General features: G+C 43.7%; 1 long non-coding RNA gene across 1 annotated transcript; it reads right to left on the minus strand.

Moving 5' to 3' along the window:
* Nucleotides 1–11,472: 11,472 nt before the first annotated feature.
* On the minus strand, nt 11,473–13,729 carry LOC120744647. Its single transcript, XR_005698417.1, has 3 exons — nt 12,768–13,729; nt 12,323–12,387; nt 11,473–11,535 (listed from the first exon to the last, which is right to left on the minus strand). It is a non-coding gene; the product is annotated as an uncharacterized LOC120744647 (long non-coding RNA).
* Nucleotides 13,730–14,034: the final 305 nt, after the last annotated feature.

The raw sequence follows: 14,034 nt of genomic DNA on the forward strand, positions 1-14,034 counted from the left end.
TCCTGGTTTATTTCTCACTGATCTCACTTGCTGCAGTGACTACAATAAAAACATCCTGTTTGTGGAACAGCACGTGTGTCTGATCACTCTGCACTGCACGCTCAATACAAATCTCACTGCCAGTACGGACCTCAGTCGCAAAGAGAAAACCTCAACACATAACATACACAATACATGAATCCCAGCTGTCATAATGTGCACCAAAAAGGGATTAATACTGTTTTTTCTGTCCTTGCAGCGCTTTCTGTCACCTAGAGCCAGTTAATGTCTCCAGATCAGCCCTAAAGAAGTGCTGATCTTTGAAAATGAATCCACTGTGAGTGAGTGGACAAATGTCATTGTTTTTAAGCCCCACAGATACAATCATAGTCTAACTGTACAATGCAATGTAGTCCAAATAATCCAGCACATATACAGCAGTTAAGAGACAGAGGGGTCAGTGAGCAGGGACCTTTCAAAATGCTACATTTTAGGTTTTATCTTTGGCAGAATCACACTCTTACTTTTCTGTGTTCGTGAATTTGAAGTGAAATTAAAGCTAATTAGAGCTTAATGGCATGAAAGTGGAAAGTGCTAAAAATACAGAATTATCCTTTCAAGTGAATCTAAATATTTTCCTTCCTCTGTCTAAAAGAAGCTTCATCTCCTCTCTCTGTTTATACCAACTCTACTGTCTGACTGGCTTCTGGAGACTCAGATTTGAAGTTTGCCAAACAGAAAAATTGATATTGTTCACTGAATGTTTTCTAACAGTAAACATTTTTCTAACATTTGTTTCCAGTTTCTGTCTTTCCATGTGTTGTCCCGTAATCTGAACTGGAACCCAATGAAGCAGAGTGTAATCACCTCCTACGAGCCATCCTGTCACAGTGAGTGGAAGCTACAGTATCATATACTGGCTCTTTGTCATTTACAACGTGAGCTATTCATGGTGGCCTAAAACAAACTGTGTGCATGCTCTTGTTGTTAAAGGGAATCATCCTGCAAAGCCACAAGTCAGCGTCACCTCTGTTTCCTGCTTGTCCAAAGTGAACCGTGATGAAAAGATCAAGTCATACAGAAGTGAAGCAGCAGGATCAGTCATGGACGCACGAGTTTGTTTGTTTTGTGGCACCACAAGGGAGCCTGGAGTGACTGGAGCTCCACTGGATCATCACCAGTAGGAAGAAAAAAAAAACAACCACGTGGAACATTTTTGTAGAATCGTTGCAAATTTTCCAGCACACACTGGATGTGATCTGGGAATGCAGTTTCTTGCAACGTGTACTCAGATATTTATGCAATACTTATTTAAGAATGCTGTTTGTTGACTTCAGCTCAGCATTCAGTACAGTCATTCCCTCCAAGCTGATCACCAAACTTGTGGATTTTGGACTCAGCAACTCCAGGCGACCGTGGTTCAGGGGATTGGGAAGCTCATCTATAACCGGAAGGTTGCCGGTTTGATCCCCCTGGTCGTTGTGTCCTTGGGCAAGACGCTATATAAATGCAATCCATTATTATTATTATTATCTGTACCTGGCTCATGGACGTTCTGACCAACAGACCCCAGCATGTTAGGTCAGGCCATAACTGCTCTACCACCATCACACTCAACACTGGCACTCCACAGGGCTGTGTGCTGAGCCCGTTCCTCTATGACTGCAGACCTCGGTCCGGATCCAACTCCATCATCCAGTCTGCAGATGACACCGCGGTGACTGTCTCATCAGAGACAATGATGAGTCTGCTACTGGGAAGAGTAAAGCACCTAGCTGTGTGGTGCTGACAATAACCTGCTCCTGAATACCAGCAAAACCAAAGAGCTCATTGTGGACTTCAGGAGGGAGAACAGAGACCCCCATGTCCCCATCTACATAAATGGCACAGCTGTTGAACGGGTCTCCAGCTTCAAGTTCTTGGGGACCCACATCTCTGAGAATCTCACCTGATAAACTAACACCTCCAGCCTGGTCAAGAAGGCCCATCAGCGCCTCTTTTTCTTGAGGACACTGAAGAAGAACCACCTGTCTGCTGACATACTGGTTAACTTCTACCACTATGTGATAGAGAGCATCCTGACCAACTGTGTCACAGTGTGGTATGGGAACTGTTGCTGGCCACAAGGCACTGGTTGGGCAGTTTTCACCACAGGGACTCCACTTCCTGCCATTGAGAATGTCCACAAGAAGAGATGTCTATGCCGAGCACGCATCATTCTCAGGGACTCCTCTCATCCTGCCAATAAACTCTTCCAGCTCCTCTCCTCCAGAAGGTGCTACAGGAGCCTTCAGACTAAAGCCAGCAGGTTTAGGAAGAGCTCCTCCCTCACAGCTGTCACCCTACTGAACTCAGCCCCCGCTGAGCCTTTCCGTCCACACTCACTGATCCCTTCTACACTCCTCCTCCCAGTGACCATGATCATTTCATTCTCAACATTCACCACATGCTCACATTGGTAACTGCTATAGTTTTACGACACTGACAGAGTCTCTGTTATAGTGCCTACACTGTTCACTGTTACAGGCTGTTCAGAGAGCTACGCTTCCACTGCTGTAGATATATTCATAGCACTCTGTGGATCTGTTTACCTCACACCGATACATCTGCATATATGTAGCACATCTGTATATTTGTTCACAGTACACCTGTATATCTGCCCATCTGTACAGCAATACAGAACATCTGTATGCTACACCATCTGTATGTCTGTACATATGTATACAACAGTACATCTGTATATCTGCTCTCTACTGAACTTATACATGATCTGCTCTTATTGCACTTACTGATTTGTGTGTGTAAAAAAGATTTGTGTGTGGACTTATTCAAAAAATACGTGTGAAAGTCTGCACTAAACTTTCAAGTTACAAGTACGAATTTTGACCCTATTTTTCTTCCTCTCATCTGATTGGCCAATGTCATGTCAATCACAAATTTAACTATCCAATCAGAGAACACGATTGCGTGTCCCACGAAAATTTGGAAGCAGATTCGTCCAGAATTGCTGTGCGTTGCTGACCTACAGCAGACAAGAGCTTCTGGACATCTGGACTCACAACTCCAACAGTTTTATCGCCGATCTCCGACTCATCCCAGAGATCTCCAGAACACCGGAGGCTGCCCACTCTCCCCGGCCGGGCGGAAGTGCACGCAGACGGCGCCGAGATCGTAAACAAAGGCGAGGTAGGCGCGGAGGGCTACGGGCTAAGCTAAAGCTAACACCACACCGGCTGCCTTTACCCAGTATTTTTCTCGCCAATGTCCGTTCTCTGGCAAACAAAATGGATGAGATACGGCTCTCCATCACTAACAACAGACGGATTATGGACTCAAATGTCATGTTTTTCACCGAAACATGGCTGAACAACAGCTGCCCGGACAATGCTATCGAGTTAGCAGGACGCCACACACACCGAGCCGACAGGCTAGCAGATGACTCCGGCAAGACCAGAGGTGGAGGTTTGTGCATTTATATTAACAATGCTTGGTGCATGAACTCCACTACTACTGAGAGTCACTGCTCACCTAATGCGGAGTTTTTAATGGTCAAATGCAGACCTTATTATCTCCCCAGAGAACTCACTTCTATCATACTCACTGCCGTGTATATACCCCCCGACGCTAATGCTAGGTTGGCCATGAAAGAACTTTCTGCAGCCATTAACAAACACCAGAATAAACACCCCGAGGCTGCTTTTATTGTTGCTGGCGACTTCAACCACACCAACTTAAAGACAGTCCTCCCCAGATTCCACCAACATGTCTCCTGCCACACCAGAGGAGACAAGACTTTAGACCATGTGTATTCCAACCTGGCTGGAGCCTACAAAGCCACACCCCTCCCCCACATTGGACAATCGGACCATCTCTCCCTGTTCCTCACACCTCGGTATTCACCACTCATCCAACGTGTGAAACCTGCTGTGAGGACAATTAAAGTGTGGCCAGAGGGGACAGACGCAGTGCTCCAGGACAGATTTAAAAACACAGACTGGAATATGTTCACCCACACAGACCTGGACCAGTACGCCTCATCTGTACTGGATTACATCTCCAAAACCACAGACAGTGTCACCACCCAGAAACGGATCACCATGTACCCCAACCAGAAGCCTTGGATGAACCGGGATGTTCGTCTCCTCCTGAAGGCCCGCAACACTGCCTTTAGGTCAGGAGATGCACACGCCTACAGTACAGCCAGGGCTAATCTAAAGAAGGGCATCAAAAAAGCCAAACACCATTACAAAAAGAAGGTAGAAGAACACTTCTCCAACTCCAACCCCCGACGCATGTGGCAAGGACTCCAGACCATCACAGACTACAGGACCACCAAACCCTCCCCCGCATCCTCTGATGTCTCCTTCCTCAACGAGCTCAACAACTTTTATGCTCGTTTTGAGCGAGGGAACCCCACAACCACAACCAAAGCAGACATGACGCCAGACCACCAACCTCTGACTCTCTCCCCCACCGATGTAGGAGCGGTGCTGAGCAGGATCAATGTCCACAAGGCTGCAGGCCCTGATGGCATCCCCGGGCGTGTTCTCAGAGCGTGTTCTGGGGAGCTTGCAGGAGTGCTCACAGACATATTCAATCTGTCCTTGGCCCACGCTGTGGTACCGGCCTGCTTCAAATCCACCTCCATCGTCCCGATACCCAAAAACTCCAACCCATCTTGCCTCAATGATTACCGCCCAGTAGCACTCACCCCCATCATCACTAAGTGCTTAGAGCGACTGGTCCTAGCACACTTCAAATCCTGTCTCCCCCCCACCCTGGACCCCCACCAATTCGCATACCGCCAGAACAGGAGCACAGAGGATGCAGTCTCCATCGCAATGCACTCTGTCCTCTCACACCTGGACAACAACAACACCTACGCCAGAATGCTGTTTATAGACTTCAGTTCAGCATTCAATACAATCCACCCCTCACAACTCATCAGGAAACTGACAGACCTGGGCATCAGTTCCCTCATCTGCAAATGGTTACTGGACTTCCTGACCAACCGCCCCCAACATGTCCGGCTGGATAACCACTGCTCATCTACCATCACAATGAACACCGGTGTACCACAAGGCTGTGTGATGAGCCCTTTCCTCTACTCCCTCTTCACCCACGACTGCAGACCTGCTGATGGTTCCAACACCATCATTAAGTTTGCAGATGACACCACGGTGATTGGCCTCATCAGTGACAACGATGAGGCCGCCTACAGGGAAGAGGTGGATCGTCTGGCTGAGTGGTGCGACACAAACAACCTGCTGCTTAACACCGAGAAGACCAAGGAGCTCATCGTGGACTACAGGAGGAATGCTGACCCACATCCACCCATCCACATTAAGGGGACGGCTGTGGAGCGTGTGAGCAGCTTCAAGTTCCTGGGAGTCTACATCTCCGAGGATCTCACCTGGACGACCAACTGCAACTGCTCCAAGCTGGTCAAGAAGGCTCACCAGCGCCTCTTCTTCTTGAGGACTCTGAGGAAGAACCACCTGTCCTAGACATCCTGGACTATAAACTATCGCTGCACCATCGAGAGCATCCTGACCAACTGTATAACAGTCTGGTACGGGAACTGCTCTGCCTCGGACCGGAAGGCGTTGCAGAGGGTCGTGAAAACTGCCCAGCGCATCGCTGGAGCACCACTTCCTGCCATAAAAGACATCTACAGGAAGCGGTGTCTGAAAAGGGCTGGGAAAATCATCAAAGACCCCAGTCACCCATCGCATGGACTCTTCACCCTCCTGCCCTCTGGGAGGCGCCACAGGAGCCTCCGGACTAAGACCACCAGGTACCGGAACAGCTTCTTCCCCACAGCTGTCAGACTCCTGAACTCTGCCTCCTGACATCTGACCCACGTTAAACTCATGGACTGAACATACACACACCCACAACCACCTACACACACACACACACACAATGGACAACTGTACCCTCAAACACACAATAATAACATGGACTGAACCACCACTCACAACCACTAGCACTAGCACCTCTGTAGAAACTATCTACACCCTCACTTATCTTAACTGCACTACTGTATAGCTCTGTGTAAATAATCATTCTGTACATTCGATAATCTTTAATCCTACAACTGTTTACAACTTGCATAGTTCCCATTTCTGTATAGCTGTATATCTCAGATTCTGTAAAGTTATTTATTTCATATTCTGTATAGTTTTTCATATTTATATCCTGTTCATATCCTGTACATAGCTTGTACTCACTACAGCCTGTACATACTTATAGTTATAGAATATTCACAACATACTTCATACCGTGTACATTATAACATACCATAATAGACCCATTTCTGTAATATACTCACATATCTATATTATTGCTAATATATATTGTAATATATCTATATAACTAAAGCACTTCTGGATGGATGCAAACTGCATTTCGTTGCCCTGTACCTGTGCTTGTGCAATGACAATAAAGTTGAATTCTATTCTATTCTATTCTATTCTATTCTATTGTATGGCGAAAACGTGTGAAACGGGCATCAGTGTACCGTCTGGCACGTTTGGCTCGCGAATAAAACCACGCGCGTCAGTTTTTGTGTTGCATTTTGTGCATACGCGCGTTTCGCGTCTACCGCTCGAGTTGGAAAAATCTGAACTCCAGCGTCCAATCGCACCGCGACAACCAATCAGGAGCCTGGTGACGTGGCTCTGACCTAGGTCAAAGGGGCAGATCCAGCCAAAGCCCTTCATTCTTCATTCAGTATGGAGGAAAAGCTTATCACTGCCGTGGACCCTAGCAATCAGTCGTTGTCTGATGAGGCAGCAGCTCTCCAGGGCAGAAACAATGTTATTTTTCTCCTCCTTCTCCCTGAGGCTCTTCCACTCCAAGCTGGGTTCTTTTTATTCCTGTCTCTCTGTAAATAGTTACATTTTATATATTTATGTTTAATGTTTTTGTTACTGAATTTATATATTTTTTCCAATAAACATTTGTAATGACTAATGTCTCAGTTCTACTACACAGCAAATATTATACTAATGACAAAACATTCTAATACAGTGGGAGGCAAAAGGTTGGGCAACCTGTGAAAAGTCATTATTTTCCTGTACAAATCGTTGGTTGTCACAATAAAAATTGTCAGTTAAATATATCATACAGGAGACACACACAGTGATATTTGAGAAGTGAAATGAAGTTCACTGGATTTACAGAAAGCGTGCAATAACTGTTTAAACAAAATCAAGCAGGTGCATAAATTGGCAACACAAAAAAAGAGAAATGAAATGAATATTTAGTGTATATATCAATGTGTGTGTCTCCTATATGATATATGCAAGTGACATTTTTTACTGTAACAGCGATTCATACAGGAAAATAATGACTATTAATAAGGTTGCCCAAACGGTTGCATCACACTGGTTATAGGAACATAGTGAAGACAAGTTATTTAGAGAGTAAAAAGAGGTTATCTTATTTTGGAGTAGAGCTGCATTTATTAAGAAAATTTTAAAAAGACAGGAACACTCTTTAGAGGTTTGTGGGTGGCTCTTAAAAGAGCCGTTGTGGGGAAGTCACTCAGACTTCAAACAGGCTACTCCTTTGGTTGCCAAGACACGGCTCCCTCTGCCGAGAAGTGAGCCATGAACTTCTCCCTCACCAGGACAGCCTCTCTGGAGGAGTTGTTTGCTGCTACACGACCCAGGCCTTGCAACGGCTCCACCACAGCAGGTGCCCTCTCTCGTTCAAACAGCGCAGAAAATTGTGGAGAACACACGTTGCCTTCACGCACTTCTCCGCAATTTCAGGACAGAGCTCCATGGAGTGCAGATACAACCTCTACTGTGAGGGAGAGAGGGAAGTTCCAGCGCTCCTGGAATCCCTCTGTGATGGAGCGCCAGTCTGCAGTTGAAGGCACAGCCATGAAGTCGTCCACTAGACAGTCCCAGATGGACGTCGCTACCTGGGGGGTGATCTGGCTCACCGTGGACACACCAGCTCGAAAACTGAATGTGATGGTCCTGAAGGAGTCCCCAGTGGCAAGGAACCTGGACAAAATGCTGCAGTTACAAAATACATTATTCAAATTCCAAAATACTTTTGTGATGTCAGATTTAAATTACAAAACATAAATCTTACATAAAACCTTTTGTAATTATAAGGATAATTACATGATATATATTAGATATAATCTAAAACAGTCTGCTGGGATTATATACAAATATTCAACTATCCCAGAATTAAACCAGGTCTAAATAAAAAGAAAGGAGTGAGTATCACTACAAAGATTAACCCACAGTGGTCCTCATACCACAGTTTGATATCAGCAAACACCGAGAGCATACACTGATATGACACCACAGCCATGCTATCATTCAAACACTGATAACAGCATAAATCGAATTAAATCGGGACTTGATGAGACCTTCTGAGTATCACTAGAAATATTATAAACAGTCGTCTCCGTACCACAGTTTGCTATCAGTAAACACCGACAGCATTCATTGATAGCATAGCACATCCATGTTAGCACAGGTATCAATAATGGACTACCGTATTAAACACTAACCTCAAGCAGGTGGACAGGCGCTCTGCAGGTGGGATTGAGCGTCTGTAGTAGGGACAGCAGGTCCTCAAACTGGGCGAGTGAAAGACGGTGGTATTGCTGGAATCGGCCGTCATCCAGGCGCAGCTCCTGGAGCAAATGGTGAAACTCACCAAACTGCTCACGCCTCTGGAGGACCTGATGGACCCAGGTACGGCGAGGACGTCCTTTACGCCGCTGCTCTGCTCCTTTTTGGCTCCTACCTTAAAGCACACTGTGCGCTGTCGATCTTATGTGCTGCACAATAATGTTTAACATTTAGTATTTACTGTTATATTCCCATAGATCATCATGATGTTGTTTATTTTATTGCTCTAGTCTTCTTCTGCTTGTTTTCTTTTTTCTTTCTCAACAGGTGATCCAGGAAAAAAAAAAAAGACCCAGACGTATTAGCCAGAGGTCCCTTTACTACGGTTCGGAGCCGCGACCTGTTTTCTATACGAGATTGCTGCAAAAAGTGCAGCCTTACCTGATGTGCACCTACTGTTACTCATTTATATTAAGATTTAAACATCTGGTTGGTGTTGGTGTGGAGAGCAACCTTCAGTAATAGTAATAAATCACACAACAATAGGACGTTCATGTAGTTGTGAAGTATTCAGAATATGTTACTTCTATAATCTTTGGTGGAATACATTTTAAAATTAACACTGTCAACAGGTTAGCACCTCATACCACAGTGCAGCAAAGCAGTCTCATGAGCGCTGGGAAGGAGGAGCCCAGAGCCCAAAACAGACAGTGCAGGAGATGACAAGGTTAGTAACTGTATGGTGAAAATTATACTTTTAGTTATCTTGTTAGTTATCTACAAAATCTGCTTCTCACATATAGGGCATTTCCAAGCTTTTTTTTCAAAACTTCTTCCCTTTCTTTCATCACAGCTGTCCTGTGCCAGATGTTCTGCTGACCCACAGTGAGAGGCATCATTTCAGAAACACCAGGAGGACTAAAACTCATCGCCGGGATCAAGCAGGGCTCGTGATCTTCACCAGCAGCTCCCTCACAAGAAGGATAAACCCAGCATTTCATGAACACTGATGGAGACCTTTGCTTTGTGTAATGTTAGAAGTAGCAAAAAAAAAAATTCTGGCACAACTTCACCTGCTTCCAAGGTGCATGGAGAGGATAAAAGAATTCACAAAGCAGGAACTCCAGCAACACTTGAGGGAAGATGAACAACTTTAATAATAGACCAACGCGTTTCGGCTTGTGGCCCTGATGGAGGCCACAAGCCGAAACGCGTTGGTCTATTATTAAAGTTGTTCATCTTCCCTCAAGTGTTAGAAGTACTCAGATAATCCTCCGAGGGTCTGGACTTTTACATAATATCATAGCTTTAAGTCCTGTAGAAAGTAAAATATACGTTGTGCTCACTGGTTACTCTGGTATGAATGACTCTGAATTACTTTATGATAAATAACACACTATTGTCAAAAACAGTGAAAGAATTCCAGATCAAGTTTTTAGTTCAAATACAAGTAACAACCTTTGAGTTTAATCAGGTTTAATTTAATTGTGTCAGAGAAAACATCACGTGCTCTTCATGTAGCTGAGTACATTCAGTGTTTAAAACAGAAGTTGTGCAGGTCTGAGATCAGCAGCTTTCTGAAACACCAAACTGAGGTCCTGTTAATGCTGATGTACAGTGACACAGTTACAGGGGTGATTAATCCTTTTGACTTTGTGTCTTTAAATTTATCAATAAAACAGCTGCAGCTTTCACTGACAGCACATGTGGTACTTTAACCTTTGTACTGTTTTCTTCAGTTAATTTTGGAGTTACTACAAAGAGTGAAGACATAGGATGATCTGTCTGCTGTCACTGGGTGGTGCTGAGCTCTGAATCTGAGGACAGCTCCTGTAATCACAAACAGAACAGAATCATCACAAACTGAAATATAAAGTTTATCTCAAATCTGAAATAGAGCTGATCCTTCTCTGTCCTCACACACTCTGGATCTGAAGTTGTTCAGTCCTACAGTTCTGCCGACAGCTGTTTATTTTTTATTTGTTTTAAAGGCCTTATATACTAACACATTTTCTAATATCATGTTTACCTTTGAGTTGTTGATGCTTTATAAATGGACATCTGCAAAGATGAGATGATGGAGCAGGTTTCAGTCGAGGTTCAGTCTGCTGCTGCATCCTGGTCACAACATACAGAGGTGTTATCAGCTCAGTATTGAACAAGAAATATTAATGTTTCAAATTATTTGTCCTAAAGGATGCAAGCTGTGACTTTGTGAACATAACTCATTAAAAATAATTTGGACAGTTTTTTAACCTGAATATTTGTAACAAACTCAGTAAAAAAAAAAAAAAAAAAAAAAAAAAAAAAAAGCTAAAAAAATAATCAGGGGAAGAAATTAACATTTTAACTTAAGCTGACAAGCGGAAGTAGTTGATTTCAGTACATAAGTATCGGGCTTTGCTATTTAATCCGTAGCTATTGACTAATGAGGGGTTACTGAAGTGCCAGCTTTTTAAAAGTTGGCGTTAATGTCCTTCCACATGTGGAAAGCGACAGAAAACATGCTGCTGTTTGCACATATTTAATAATCAGCTCTGCACAGGAGCAGAAGCAGAGTCCAGCCTGTTGCTCTTACAGTATAATACTCATAATAAAAGTACCGTGGTTAGTCACTGAGCAGCCCGGTGCGTTTCTCTTGGTTTCTTTAGTCAGGGTAAATTCATTCACCTGCACGGGTTAGCTAAACGACCTTTACAAAACAAGTTTCCCCGACAGCCGAGTGCTCACCTGACACACAAATCCTGATTTACAAGTACAAAATATTTATGAGCACAATTTGAGCCCATATACTCTCTCTACCACAGCTGCCTTTGAACTTGCCTGGGCCAGGTCTGAGTCCAGCTTTGCTACTCCAGCCAGGTCACATGACACAGGGGTTTGCTATGTCAGCAGGCAGGTCAGTGGAGCCCTCTGGTGATGGATATATGGCAGTGAAACAGGAGGAGGCCTGAGAACAGACAGCAGGCTTAACTAGCAGGACAAAGTAGCATGTAGTACTTGAAGGAGTCATCACAGCCAATCAGCTCTCAGGAAGATGGAACATCACATAAATATTTCTCTTCTTTGATTTTCATCAATGTATTTCCTTTGATAGATTTTCTGTCAACACTTCTGCTTGATTAGAAGCTCATAGGCAGTTCCTGTCACTCTACAATAAAACAATGTAAAGGCTGCGCTCTCTGCCCTCCCACTAGCTGACACAAGTAAACTGTGCTAAGATGCCCTACATGGACTAAGGTTCTTGGCCACACACATATAGATTTGCTTGGCTGTAGAAATCAATGCCATGAAGCTCCCAGCGCACATTTTTGATGCTTCTGTCTGTGGCAGAGCAGGTTTGGAGCTCTGCAGAGCCTTGGTGACTTTTACTGACTATGCACCCCTACCCATTTATTATGAACTACCAGCACAACGGTTTGTGCTTTTTTCTATAATACACATGTATGATTTAGATTTGTACTTATGTGGCAGCTATTTACTGACCTGACAAAGTTATTTTCCATGAAAAATAAAAGTGGTGAAATTCTCAAAAAATGAATGAGACGTGCATGTAATTTGACATATTTTGTTGTTTTGTGTGTGTGTTTGTCTGTGTGAAGTTTTGATGTGTATGTGAAAAACACAATTTTGAAAACACTGGAAAAAGACCTCAAGACATGTTTTCCTTTACTTTCTATGCAAACAAAAATCCCCACCAAGGCTTTTCAGTGTGAAATTTAGTGTATAGAAAATACCTGTGCCAGGTTGTCACCATCTAGTGGTGAACATGGCCTCACCACTACATCAGGTGAGCTTTTCACTGTGCACAGTGACACAAAAGTCATTTAACAATTTTAAAAAATGCATTTTCAAAGCAATGTTACAGATTCAGTAAGAACTGAAGTTTATCATAATCCTTCAAGTTTCACTCAGTAACAGCAGCTTTTTAATATTATTGGCTATATTTTAGAGTCACATTTATATGAAATGTCAAACAATCACAGAGTGACACTGAACTAAACAATCAATGCCATGTGAGTTGTTCTTGTTTGTTCTTTATATTGGATTTGTTGTAAGCAGCGGGAGTAAAAGCTAAAGAAAAAATAGTAAAGATATGAATGAATCTCTGCTCTTACAGCTTTTATTGTTCCATAATGTCTCCTTTGAAACTGTCCTCTTGCTCGTCTCTTGGATGCTCACCTCTTCTTCACCTTTCCTGTTCCTTTCACCAAACTGCTGCACTCTCGTTCTCTGCTCTCGCCTCCTCTTCTGGTTATAATTAGAATGCAGTCAGCATGTGCCAAACAAACTCCCCCCAAATCTATCATGTTTGATATGATGATGACGTTTTTAACATCTTATTTATGCACTTGTTGGGTGGGAAAGAGTAAACAAAGATGGGGCATAGAAGCAGAACTGATACGTGTGGAGGGACAGTAACTGCGTGTGTATATGTAAGCATTTAAACACTGCAGAGAGTCAAATTAACAGTAACACTATTTTGTCTAAGTCCGCCATTGTAGAAATTCATTTCACCGAAACAATAACATGGCACACAATGTGACAATAAACGTATAAACACAAATTCTTACCTCACAGGAGAATAAATAATGAGTATTTTAAGGCTACTGCATATATAGATGTCACTGCTGGCCCACATAAGCTAGCTCTGAGACCCGCCAGAGTTTACGCCACAGTTGACTGTCGCGAAAGAGTCGTAAATCACCGGCATTGTAAAACTTAAAATGATTCCAGGGCATGTTGGGTGGACCTCTGCGCATAATCACATGTGTGTGCAAACATTTCCATGTCTGGATATCTTGGAATTTGGTTTCTGTGGGGGAGTTTATCTCTGGATGTGTGCAAATGTATGTGCATTCATGTGTGCTTGCGTTGAGATCTGAGGTTGGCTGGTAGGGTGGACCTCTGCGCATAATCACATGTGTGTGCAAACATTTCCATGTCTGGATTTCTTGGAATTTGGTTTTTTTCGGGGAGTTTATCTGTGGATGTGTGCAAATGTATGTGCATTCATGTGTGCTTGCGTGGAGATCTGAGGTTGGCTGGTAGGGTGGACCTCTGCGCATAATCACATGTATGTGCAAGCATTGCCACGGCTGGATTTCTTGGAATTTCTGAGGGGGAGTTTATCTCTGGATGTGTGTAAAACACTTCTAGCCAATCATTTTACGTTTCCGAGGATAGTAGGCGGGTCCAGGTACGTACGCTCTTTTAGAGCAGAGCTACAGATTAAAAATGCCCAAGGCGAAGCGGTCAAAAGTCTGGCTGTACTTCACAGCAAAATATGCAAACTCAGCAGCCTGCAACAAGTGCTTTAAGCTGATACTGTGATACTGTCAAAGGAGGTAACACCTCAAATCCGATGAAACACCTGGCGACGCATAGCAGGTTTTTTTAAAAGCCAAGAAATGCGCTGTATTTGATAGCTTGCTGCGAGACCCCACAC

Source organism: Simochromis diagramma, unplaced genomic scaffold (genome assembly GCF_900408965.1).
Source record: "Simochromis diagramma unplaced genomic scaffold, fSimDia1.1 OVJJ01000426.1, whole genome shotgun sequence".
In the NCBI taxonomy this organism is placed as follows: Eukaryota; Metazoa; Chordata; class Actinopteri; order Cichliformes; family Cichlidae; genus Simochromis; species Simochromis diagramma.